The 11,927-nt window shown below is 38.2% G+C and overlaps 1 long non-coding RNA gene across 1 annotated transcript; it reads left to right on the top strand.

The window, feature by feature from the left end:
* Positions 1-706: 706 nt before the first annotated feature.
* LOC115341386 lies at positions 707-11,285 on the top strand. The gene is made up of 5 exons (XR_003923380.2): positions 707-823; positions 1,156-1,245; positions 2,671-2,896; positions 3,367-3,511; positions 5,916-11,285. It is a non-coding gene; the product is annotated as an uncharacterized LOC115341386 (long non-coding RNA).
* Positions 11,286-11,927: the final 642 nt, after the last annotated feature.

An 11,927-nucleotide genomic window follows, 5' to 3' on the forward strand; every position in this document is an offset into this window, starting at 1 on the left:
GTAGCACTCACATAAATGCTCAGAGACTATTATCCCCAATAGATGATCTTGCAATGAAAAGGATTAAACAGCTGAACCACCTATGTTTGGGTGAAGAAGCAACATAAATTGATTAAGCAGTTGTCAACCGGATATGAGATGTGAGAGCTAAATCGAAGTGTAATTACCAAAAGTGTAATAATTATTGACATGGCTCTCCAGGTTTTGAAAGATGTTTGTTACGAAAAGAAAATCTTCAGACATCTTAATGTTTCCCCTGTAATTTCTGTTCCCAGGAATCTCTCAAGAATTTGTCCTAACCTGATAATTCATCGTCATATGTCACTCATATTATTAGCTGAAACATGGACGGTTCATGAACTATCAGTGAAACCCATTGCTAATTGATCTTTTAGATATTGTGAGATCTGGACTTTGTGGCACATTTAGAGATGACAACGTGCTGTTTATCATACCAGTCTCACAGAGAAATTCCTTTCAGATTGGTTTGGATATGGTATGAGTCATAGCATCCTGAATAACTGAGCTCCAGCATCAGGTCTTACGCAACCTGTTCCCCTCCAATTCTTCCTGTTGTTGTCTGGTAGCTGATGCATTGCTACATTTCCCACTTTTATAAAATTGTATCTTGCGGACACTTCCCCTAATCAGGAGACAAATGCTTTAGGCATTGCTTTTATGCCTTTTCTTTCCATTACAGAAATTCCTGCTACGTGCTGCGCTGGCCAGAGTGAGAATATTACCATCAGGAATGGGTGCATGAGAATTTTCACCTTCTGAAATGGAGATTTGTGATCCCATGACTTGAACACTTCCCTTTCAGGTATTCTTGGTTCCTAATTGATCTATATCAAATAACATTAATGTTAAATGTTCCAGGAAATTAGTGTATGTCATCTCAAATGATAGAATCTGGTTTAGCTACATTCATCTCAAATTCCAGTTGTTTCGTCTCTGTGTATGTCTGTGGATTTATTCTGTTAGCTTTTTTTCCTCAGAGAAGTGCAGGTTCCTAATCTCATTGATCTGGTTTCTTCATATTAGGTCATGTTACAAATTCCAAATCAGGTTACAACAAAATCAGATTAGTTTCTTGTTCTTAAACAGAACAGCTTAAATGTCTGGACCTGGTACTTAAAAATTTATATTTTAGAGAATCTGTCCACTTTGGGCGTGCAGGAGGAGCAGAGCACTCAGTATTGGATGCATCACCACCTTAATTTTATTTTGAGGAGACTTTCCATAGTAAGTAAACAGTGGATTAAACTAATAGCCTGAGAAAGTAGTTTTCAGAAGAACGCTCTGGCAGTTGAAATGTCGCTGCTCTTCCCACCAAAAGTTTCATTTACCGTCTTCAAAAATTCCTATGAACACAAAATATAATGTGGTCTGCACTCCAAGCTTGTTTTATGATCTGGCACTTACAATATATTGACTTTACTATTCATTATTATGAGAAGAGATTTTTTCTATGACAGACAATGGAGTCACATTTCTAGGAAACACATTACTCATCTGAATCAGATGTCTCTCTTTTATATCAAAAACATCTAATTACTTATGAGGGCTTCACCTTTCAGCAGAAGATGTTGTTTCTGTAAATGTATGAATTTTTTCTAGGTCAGAGGGTGTGGGACCAGACTTTGAAGAAAGCTATATTGCATTGCCGTGTTTTCAGCTGCTCCATGATGGGCAATTAATTGGAGGTGGAGTCCTCATCCTATAGAAATGATATTTTCAAGGTCTTTATGTCTGGAATCCTCAGTTCCACTAGAGCATTTTCAAAGCCCTTAGAAAGCACAGGAAAAACTACTGAAAACCTTCAAGTAGGCTTTGAATCAGAGCCTAAACTTGCCTTCATTTAGTTTTCCTATTGATAAATGTTAATAACAATAATACTCATTTCTAGTCATCTGCAGATATTAAGCATTTAATGTGGCATTGAATATTTATGCTATGCTGAAGTAGTGCTTAAAAAGTTCACTGAAGACTTAAGCAAAAAGGATAAAATAAAAAACATTCTATTCTTAATTATTCTGATATTAAAGAAAAAAAAACAACCTTAGCTGAAAAAGTAATGCAGCCCATGTATCTGAGAGAGGAAGAAAGAAGGATAATACAAATATCTTGCATGTTACATGGGTTCTCTTTTTTATTTCTAATTAATTGCTCACTATTTCTTATTAACAGGTCTGAAGAATGGTCTTTGAGTTTTAAATGCTGGTCTGGATTTCAAATGGGGATTTAATTGTTTCTAGACTTTCACATCTATTTCCTGTGACTTCAGTATTCTTGGGCTTATCTCAGCTTCCCAGTGCCACCTTATGCTGTGCAATTAAACTAGATATACACAACTGTATCTGGAGTTCTTTTTCAGCTAGAAGTGTCTTGTCACAAGTGTACTGCAAGTAAGTTAGTGGAAAGAACAGGAAGGGGGAATAATTAAAAAAAAAATTGTATGAGTCAAAGTTATTGTTATTTGAATAGATCATACATCTGAAGTTGCAAATTGTACCAGTTACTAGTTCAAGAACTGTAATTGTGGCAGAGTTGCTAGTCAAATGGCCAAGGAAAACATTTCAAGTCTTCCAAATGAAATTGTGATAGTTGAAAAGAAATATTCAGGTCAGAATATGTCCTAATAAACTATTTATCTTTTTTCTCGTTCAGCTGAAAACATCTTCCTTTCAATGTTTTCCTTACTTTCCCAAGAGCTGATCTAAATTTTATTAAAGATAAAACACTTTTACCAAAGGAACCCGTTAAACCTGTTAGCAAGCAATACACAGGGAAGCAACTTGGCCACATGGTGGAGCTTTCTGCTCTCTCTGCGGGAAAAACGGCCAGAAGAGCTGACTGCCAGCATCCTCCAGCAAAGAGGGAGATACTAAGTCCTGTAAGTTCTCCTAGAAATACCGTTCTTTATGGTGATTTCTGCTTATATGTGTAATGAGGGGTGTGGATGGCTTTTTTTTTTTTCCCCTCCAAGTCTGGAAACTGCATCTAATGGTGAAATTAACTACCAATGCATTTAATTCAGACTGGCAAATTCCAGTTTACTTCTGGCATTATGGTTGCACTTTTAGCCTACTGTCAGATGCAGATGAAGGGGTCCCCAGCCTACTCATCATCCCTAGATGCATCAAATTCATCATACATATACATTTATTTTACAAATAAATGCAGTATACTATCCTTGCCCTGTTTCCACACTGGACTTCTGCCTACAAGAAGCTTATTATATGCTTTACCTTCCTCCACGCTCATCTTGTATAGTACTTGGATCACATTGAAGGGAGAGGCTAAGGATCAGCAGCAGATGCAGGAACATTACTTAATAAATTGCTAATCCATCCTCATTAACAGAGAAGTCCTTCCAGAGTGGATATTAAGACAAAGAGCTTTTGGCATTTGTGCAGACTTGAGGGAACATCTGTGTTTGTGATGGCAGAAGATTCATTGTGTGATAATATAAATGAAGCCTCAAAGGAAAATCCTTTTGCTGATAAAAGTAAGACTTTTTATAAGAACTAACTTTCACTGATGTTCTGTTCTTTTTTTTTTTTCCCCAGAGTTATTTTTGTCATCTTTTCTTACCTATTGGTAGATGTGTTATCCCTTTAGAAATGAGCACTCATCTTGCAAGAACTAATTAGATCATATAACAATATTTTCAGTGGTTCTGTTTTCTCACTCACTTTTGTGTGCTTTGAATTAGAATACAAATTTAAAGGTCTGTCTATACATATAAATTGCACAGGCTGAATTAAATAACTTCCTAACTTGGAGTCAGTTCAGTTTAATTCTTTAGGCATTTAAACCAGTTACCCAATTAAACAAATCAGTATTAGTTACAGCTAAGATGATTTACGAGCATACAAAGAGATTGCACTCATTTAATTAAACCTACAGAAGTTGATTTAATTCCATCAATATAACTTCTGCATTTAGGTGTCACCTTGAAACATTTTTAAATTGTGAAAAGAACCGTATAGCTTAGAACTTTGAGAAGAACGTATGTTTTTAAAAAATGTGTGAAGATTAAATTTTGTGACTAGAAGAGAACTTCATGATTACTCTGTAAGCAGGAAAAGACAAGAAAGGGGAGCAAAACAAAGCTGATCAGACTACTTTTGTTGTGCAATCTTAATGAAGAACTAAATGTTAATGATAGGTTTTGAGCCACAGCCCTTTCATCAAGACTTAAAAGTGCTTTGCAGGAGCTGAGCCTTAGAGACTGTCCGTATGCAACTTTGTAGCACCTCTCAAATCTTAGATGAGTTAATTTAGCCAAGCCCATGCTGCCTACTATAGGGTTTCTCAAAACATTGCATCTACGGTGCATATAAAAAAATACCATGAGACCAGTGAACACAACAGACAAACTTAAAAAAAACAACACGTGTTTAACATGTGCTGACAGGAAGAAGATTGTTACCACCATATCTGAGAAAGTCTCTACACTGCTTACATAATTTGAGGGTTTTCTTCTAACTTTTGGGCTCAAACACTCGACCTCCATAACCTTGATGATAACATTTAGTTCAGCAGCAGAATAAGGCTTATGTATTTGCATCATGAGGTCCTTGGAGGAAAGGACTATTTGAAATATATATTACAATTTTGTTAGTATTTACTTAATTTTTGCATTGTTTTTATAATCCTTTTGCACTGAGGATAGCACGCACAAAAGCCCCCCCAAATCCAAACAAGCAAAAAATCCAAGATCCTTACTCTGCAAAAATGGGTTAAGAAAGGATCTTCCCTTGAAGATGTGAGTGTTCTGCACTCTCTTCTAAAAACTAGGCTATGAACTTTTAATGCAAAGGCTATGGGTCTGACTTACCATCCACTGAAGTCAAGGGCAAAAATGAGATTTCATTCATCATTGTAGTGCTCCTTCTGTTCAGCTGAATCACATCAATTCAGAATACTCAAAAGCTCCATAGCTGTGTCTTTTCCTTTTGAGACTAAAAAGCTATTATGAGAAAATTTGTTATGTTAAAAAAGTGAGGGTGCTAATGGATTATTAAATATTTGGGTTAACCTTACTAGAGATGTTTTCATTGGGATAACTCAATTTAATAAAGTATAATAGAATTTTCTAGTATATGTTAAAGTCTAAACGGTGATGTGTAAAAGCAAAGAATGAAAGTCCCTTTGAGAAATCTGCTTGAAAGCTGACTATTTGAAATTTCTGTAATCTTATAAGTCCTTATTCCAGTGATGAGATAATGATATAATTTAAAAGTGGGTGGCTTAGTGATATATATGTTTCATTTAGATTCTTCCTAATAGGTGACGTTTATTGAAAGCTGACTCTTGAACTGTGTTCCATTCCTTGTGCTATCTATCTGCCTTGGAGCTGTTAGACACTGTAATTACATTTTGCTTCATTTCCTGTATAATTTATGTGAAAATCCTTCCATGGTAGGAAAGCACAAAGTCCAGATAATGAGAACATGACAATGTATAAGATTTAAGATGGTTGTTTAGATTGCAGCTCAGACTGCCAATGACTCAGGCACTTTCAAGGTCACCCAATATGTAGTGAGCTCAGGCAGCACAGCACTTCTAAGACTGTATAAAATAAAAGCGTTTTGCTGCTTTTAATAAACATCAGTCTTAACATCATTATTCCTAGAAATAGAGGTGTGTCTTATGGGTAGAGTAAGAAGAAATGCCAAATCTTATTGTGTTGAATTGCTGTGGCATTTGGCCACTAGCACACTGTCTTTGTGTGAAGAATACTAAGAACAGTTTTGTGCCAGGGCATAATGTTTTGAAGTCTTAAAAGCTTTGCGATTTTGTTTTGTTACACTTTCAAAGTTTCCCCCTTGGCAGTTTCTTGATGGCACTAGATGTATTTTTTTAACTAATGTGTTTCTTAATGCCAATTTTTTTTTCCCCTTTAGAAAAATCTTGTAGCTAAAACATTATGCCGCCAGTTCCTCTCATCACCAGCCTGGTCTACGTTACATCTAGAGGTAATCAGCTGGATTTGTTTTCCAGGCTAAGGATATTGTGTATCTTCATTATGCACTGGTGACTCTGAGGGTTTGTGGACTTTGTCTAGGTAGAACTTCTGAATCCTGTTTTAATACTGCAAACACTGTATACACTTGGGTGCCTTTCACTGCGTTCTTACCATATATTTCATGTGCTAACGAACAGAAATGGGCCACAAGACAAATGCTAATGAGCATGTTGGCCACTGAAAGCAACATTTGGTTCGCTTTGCCTCCTTGGTGTAAAGAGAAAGTTTGCTCCAAATTCCCTGTGGGAAAACTACAGGGAGCAGCTTTCCCCAGAGAACAGATGGATGGATTTTGGTGAAGCCTTTAAAGTCTGATCTTGGGAAGACTAAAGGAGTTTTGGGTCTGAATAAGGAAATGAGGAGACAAGTTTAACAGAGGAAGCAGGTACATTTCCAAGGAAGTGAGGAGGGGACCAGCCAGAGCTTGAAGGAAACATCCTGTAAAAGGCACAGGCTGTGAATGAACTACTGCAGGGGGATCCTGTGGCCCTTAGGCTCTCAGGCAGTTGTTACATGGTACCATAAATCCATGCTACAGTCGAAAGGGATGAGCCCACCCGACTCCCTGCATTCCCCTGGTTCATTCCCACCACCTCTCTTGCGTTCGCAGTAAGGATTATGCTGCTGAATGGTAGCTGAATCAAAGAACCGATCTGCTGAAAACTAATCTGGAAAGTGGGGAAAGGCAGAAGATTGTCAGAAGTATTATGCAGAGGTGCTGAATTCAAGCGATCATGCAATCACAGCCTCATACACCTAGCTTTTCTAAGTACTGCATTGATGCAATATCCTGGAGAGCAAGTGGAACAAGCACATCTCTTTGCAGACAATAATTAGAACGGCTGTGTTTGGGGTTTTTTCCTTGGACAAATGATGATTGTTGTTTGCTAATGAGTTAACTGTTGTGTATCTAAACAACTTCCTAGGTGATGCAGTAATAGAATTAATAACATTCCTCATGCAATGAATTAAGCTGGTCTGGATTTCCTCCCATTTTTTGTGAACATTGGGTTTGTGAAGAGGTTAGACAACAAATGCCAGAGAACTATACTATTTCAATGCCAAAGGCCCTCTAAAATCGGGGTGCAATTTTAGGCTGTAAAATTGAGTGGCTGTTACAAAAAGCAAGGAAACTAGAACACAGATTTTTATGGATAACTGCTCCAGCCACACCCCACGTGTCCCAGGCTTTTGCTTTGTAAGACTTTCCCAAGTATCATCACTCTAGAAATTCTTAGTCAATCAGAACTGTTTCTTGTATTTTTAATACACTTTACATTAAGTGATAGTGTCACTTCTTTCTTCTGACTCTCTACCTTTAACCAGTTGATATAGCCTAAGCGTTCTTCTAGAAGGGGAAAAGTATGATTTTCTGAATCCCTTTAGTTTGAGACACAGACAGAATTCAGGTCTTGTATTTCCTCAGCGCATGCTTTCAACATTAGGATCCTGGACAAAATTATCATAATCTTTTTCATATTCTTTTAAAGGAAGGTGGTTGTGGTCACTCTGTGTGAGGAGCTCAGTCATGTTGTTCCATGCTAGGCATATGGGATAAAAATCTGCGGGGGCTTAGGCATGGCATAAACATGTAGCACCTCAACTCTCACAGATGGTAGAAGATCTGGGGAGAAACAGGGACTGTCTGAAGAACTTGACCAATGTAAAATCAAGCTCTCAGAGATCAGGACAAAGTTTAGAGGCTTGACTATTGGTGCTCAGAAGCCCTTGCCTTGGCTGAAAAAACTGCTGACTGCTCTGTTTCAGTTCTCCTTAGCTGAAGAACTTCATCATATGCATTTCAAAGTGACGCTGAGCTCTGACTGAAGGTGTGGTTTTGGTGAATATTAGAAATGGCGCAAAACAACATTCTAATATTTAGAGGATAATGACAACCAACTTGAATTGAACCAGACCCAAACTTTCTGTGTTTCAAATGTTGACAGTTCCTCGATTCCTCACCCTGGGACAAAATGAGACAATCTTATAGAAGAATGTGTTCCCAAAGACCCTTAAAATCACTTGTGCAAATTCAAGGTTTTCATCTCAGTCAAAAATGAAAAAACAACCCCAAGCCCTGACTATTCAGTTACTTTCTGGCATTGTCAATCCCTTGAACTCTTCCTCTTTTCTTTGAAAATGTGAAATTTCTTCCTTTATTTTTTTAAATGTTCTAAAATTATCTTCTTCATTTTCACCGATTCCTAGGTCTGGCTTGTAATGACTTACGTAAGTCTGGAAAATAATTTGGTTACAGTGCTTTCAAAAAGGTCTCTGGTGAAATGCATATGTCCGTAGGATGCACGTCATACTGGTGGATAGACAAAGCTGTACATAATACAGATTCCCTCTCAGCAGAAGCAGTGACAGCCTATGACACTTGAAAAATAAGGGTTTTTTTACAGTGCCTAATTACTTTCTTGTCACCCGAAAGCAGAGCCCTGCGAGTCACAGGGGCAGTGTGTCTTGCAAACCAGGGCAGTGCTGCAAGCTGTGCGCCTCAGTTGAATGGGCTGTAAAAGCTGTTGGGGCTTGTTCTCCCCCACCATGGGTGCTTGGCTTGTGGCTACTTCTGTTTATCCTTAGCCCCTCTCTGCTCCCCTTCTGTTTGTCCTTAGCCACTCTCTTAGCATTAGGCTCTAAAACGCTCTTGACAATTTTCTGAATTCAATATATTCTGTTGTGGATTGTACTGTCATGTAAATGTATATTTTAATAGTCATGATACTCATCCAAGAATAAAAATAGTCATGATGATGTAAGATCAGTTAACTGCACAGGAGGAGCTTTTTAAATGGAATATTTTTTGTGGGGCATGTGAATTCACAAACAAAAGTGAACCACAATGGGAGTATTCCCCTTGATCCAAGTCTGATAAATGTCAGCAAGAGTTATGAACATGCTGAAATTGAAGACCAAAACCTACTGCATGAAATTAAACTGTCCAAACAATCTTATGGGGAGACAAGGATTTAACAGAGTTCAGTAGATCAATTTTACTCTCAGTAAGTGAAGACAATGGCTTTGGCATTGTTACCCTGGAAATCCCATAACTGCTCTTACGTCCAGCTGCACATCTATAATATGTCTGGGGACTAAACAGGTGAACTGAGATTGTAATCTGAGAATGGATGCCTTTCTTTGAAGTCCAGCTGGGTTGTCCTTTGATCTTAGTTCTTTCAGCTCTAAAAGTAAAGGTCCTCAAACTAAAAGGAGTTTCAGTATTTTTACGCAAACTTGGATGCTGTACAGCATAATCACCTATCACTGGTTTCTATGCGGTTGAATGCTTTTAGCACTAATAATTAGTTCACTTAAAGATCCTTTTTTCAGTGTTTCCAAATACTTTTTTCCCCCCACCTGTTTTATGTACCTAAGAATCTGGAGGGGTAATACTCTTTTTTTACAGAGATGACTGGAAAACTCAGTACTTTCTGAATTTTTACCTTGGAACAGGGTTCAGCAATGTTGTGAACCTCCCAAGCAGGGAGATTTTGAAAAGGTCCCAGAGTTTAACTGCAGTGCTGGAAAGATGGGTAAAATTTAAACTGAAACTCCATGGGAATGGACAAGCATGCAGAATATAGCCGACTGTTTGCCTGAATTTTCAATAAGCAGAGTTCACTAACCCAGCTTTTTCCTGGATAAGTGTTTGAAAATGCAAAATGATCCTATGGATCAAATGTGAGGCTTCCTATTACGCACGGAGAGCTGCCACTATAAGTTTTGCAGTAAAAGGTTAATGTCCTGTTTTACATCCAGTTAATGGCAATTGAAATCAAATCTATAACCCCTGTAGTATTCATTCAGCGTAAAACAAACCCCAGTAGGTTTCTGGATTCAATAGAGCATATTGAAATGGGCAGCTGGGTGTTCTGGTTGCTAAACTGCTTGCTGAGTTGAAAAGCAAAACCACAACCCTCTTTGTGATCTGAGTTAATGTTTGAGTTCTTTAAAGAGGCCATTGCAGGGATCGTGGGCAACGGAGGATGCCACCAACTTCAGTGATAAGCTATTGAAGCCTGCTTTCTATTTTCTCTTATAAAGCACTCTGCATCCTTCTGTCAGATGGGCTCTGAATTCATGAGTCTCTTGCTGCTCGTTGTGCTTTTAGTGTTTGGTAGTAACTTCATATTACGTATGTGACTTCAGCACTGGCAGTATTAGAGCTATATAAATGTCAGGTTTAAATTGTCCCTTTGTTTTTTAGACTTTAGGCTTCCTTCTAACAAAGGGAAACAATTTATCTTCCTTGCTGACATGATAAGATATACTAGCTAATTAAGTCTATGTAAATCATTAATGTTAGTATTTTAATGTTTTTGGTAGTGCTATACCACCATCATATTAAAGGATACTGCTTTATCTGTGAAATGTAGTAATCCCTGGGAGCTACCAATGAAGTTAAGGCTTAATCTCTCCACTGTGGTTCCTTCAAATGAAAACTAGGGCATCCAAAAGCTCATGGAAAAGTATGAAGTAGGAACGGTAATACAGAGGGAGAAACAGCTGTGTTTTTCTCCTGTAGTTTTTGGTGATCTAGCTTATGCTCTCTGGGGGATTCAGGACGTTACTGTGTCAAAACCCACTTTCTGGGTGTAGGGGAATTTTCCTTAGCGAGATGTCTATCTGCAACAGGAGTTTAATGTTTCTGCACGTAACTGGACTAAGCAGGCAGCTAATGGATTTTAGTAGATTGGCCTGACTAGAGAGGCACTTATTCTCATGAGCTAAGGCAGCAGAATCCGGCCTCCAGTGCTGTGCCACTGGCTAAGATGCAAAGGAAAATAACTAACTACAACCAAGGAAATACATTTGAACTGACATATTATTGCTTTTAAATTACAAAATTGAAAGAATATCTTGTAGCAGGTCAAAAAAAGTGTGATGTGGGCGTGTTTGCAGTACTCTGAGCATCAAAGCTTTAAAGGGCTTTCCTGGCATTCAGAATCGTTCCTCTGTTTTTTCCAGCTGGAACAAGGTGACAAGCCTTTTAATGGAGATGTGTTTCTGGGCTGATACCCATTCCTTCTGGCTGTTTGCTTTCACTTGATGAATGGTCTGACACACATGGAGGACAGTAGGATGCTGCTTCTGTCCTATGAACTAGAAGCCAAATAGGAAAACCATTCAAAGGCTGGTAGATTTAAGTATGGTACAGATAGTTTAATATGTCAAAGCTCTGACAGCCTCTATTTTACGGACTTTGTTATGAAAAATAATAAAATGCAGCACAGAAAAAGTAAAATTATTGTGGTCCATCCTTGGGAAGCTGGAAACTGGAGTCCACAGCCTCTAGTCTCTATTGTGGCTAAAGGAGGTGTGCACAAGAGATGCTCAGAATGGAGATGGGACTAGCCAGTTCGGTTCACAGAAAAACCTGTGTAGGAAGTAGGACATGGCTAAGTGGTGTTTCAACCAATGGTTTTTACCAGGTTTAAAAGTCATGCATATGTGACAAAAGGGGGATTGAAATGGGTGGTGCAGAATACAGCTGCCTGATTTTACTGAACTCCGAATAGGGGCATTTCTTTACAATTCCGGGGCTCTTCTGCTTTGTGGAATTCCCAGATTTCTGGGAAAGCTTCAAACAAGATACACTAAATGGCCTCTGGGCTTTACTGTTGGCTACGTTTTGGAAATGCAGTCTTGTCTTTATCTGGTCCTTGTCATCTAAAGAGTGTGGAGTCAATTACACCAAATAGACTTACTCTTTCAAAACTGTAAAACCATGCAAGTAACTCTCAGACTACAAATAATGAGGCTTGTGACTACTTAGCTCTTCAGTTATTTAACTAAATAAGTACAGTACAATGGACAGAACCATGGTCATGGAAAAGTAAAATTTCTCAGGAAATGGCAAAATTTTAGATTAACTCAGAGCAGAGGG

The sequence above is a fragment of the Aquila chrysaetos genome, chromosome 5, assembly GCF_900496995.4.
Source record: "Aquila chrysaetos chrysaetos chromosome 5, bAquChr1.4, whole genome shotgun sequence".
In the NCBI taxonomy this organism is placed as follows: domain Eukaryota; kingdom Metazoa; phylum Chordata; class Aves; order Accipitriformes; family Accipitridae; genus Aquila; species Aquila chrysaetos.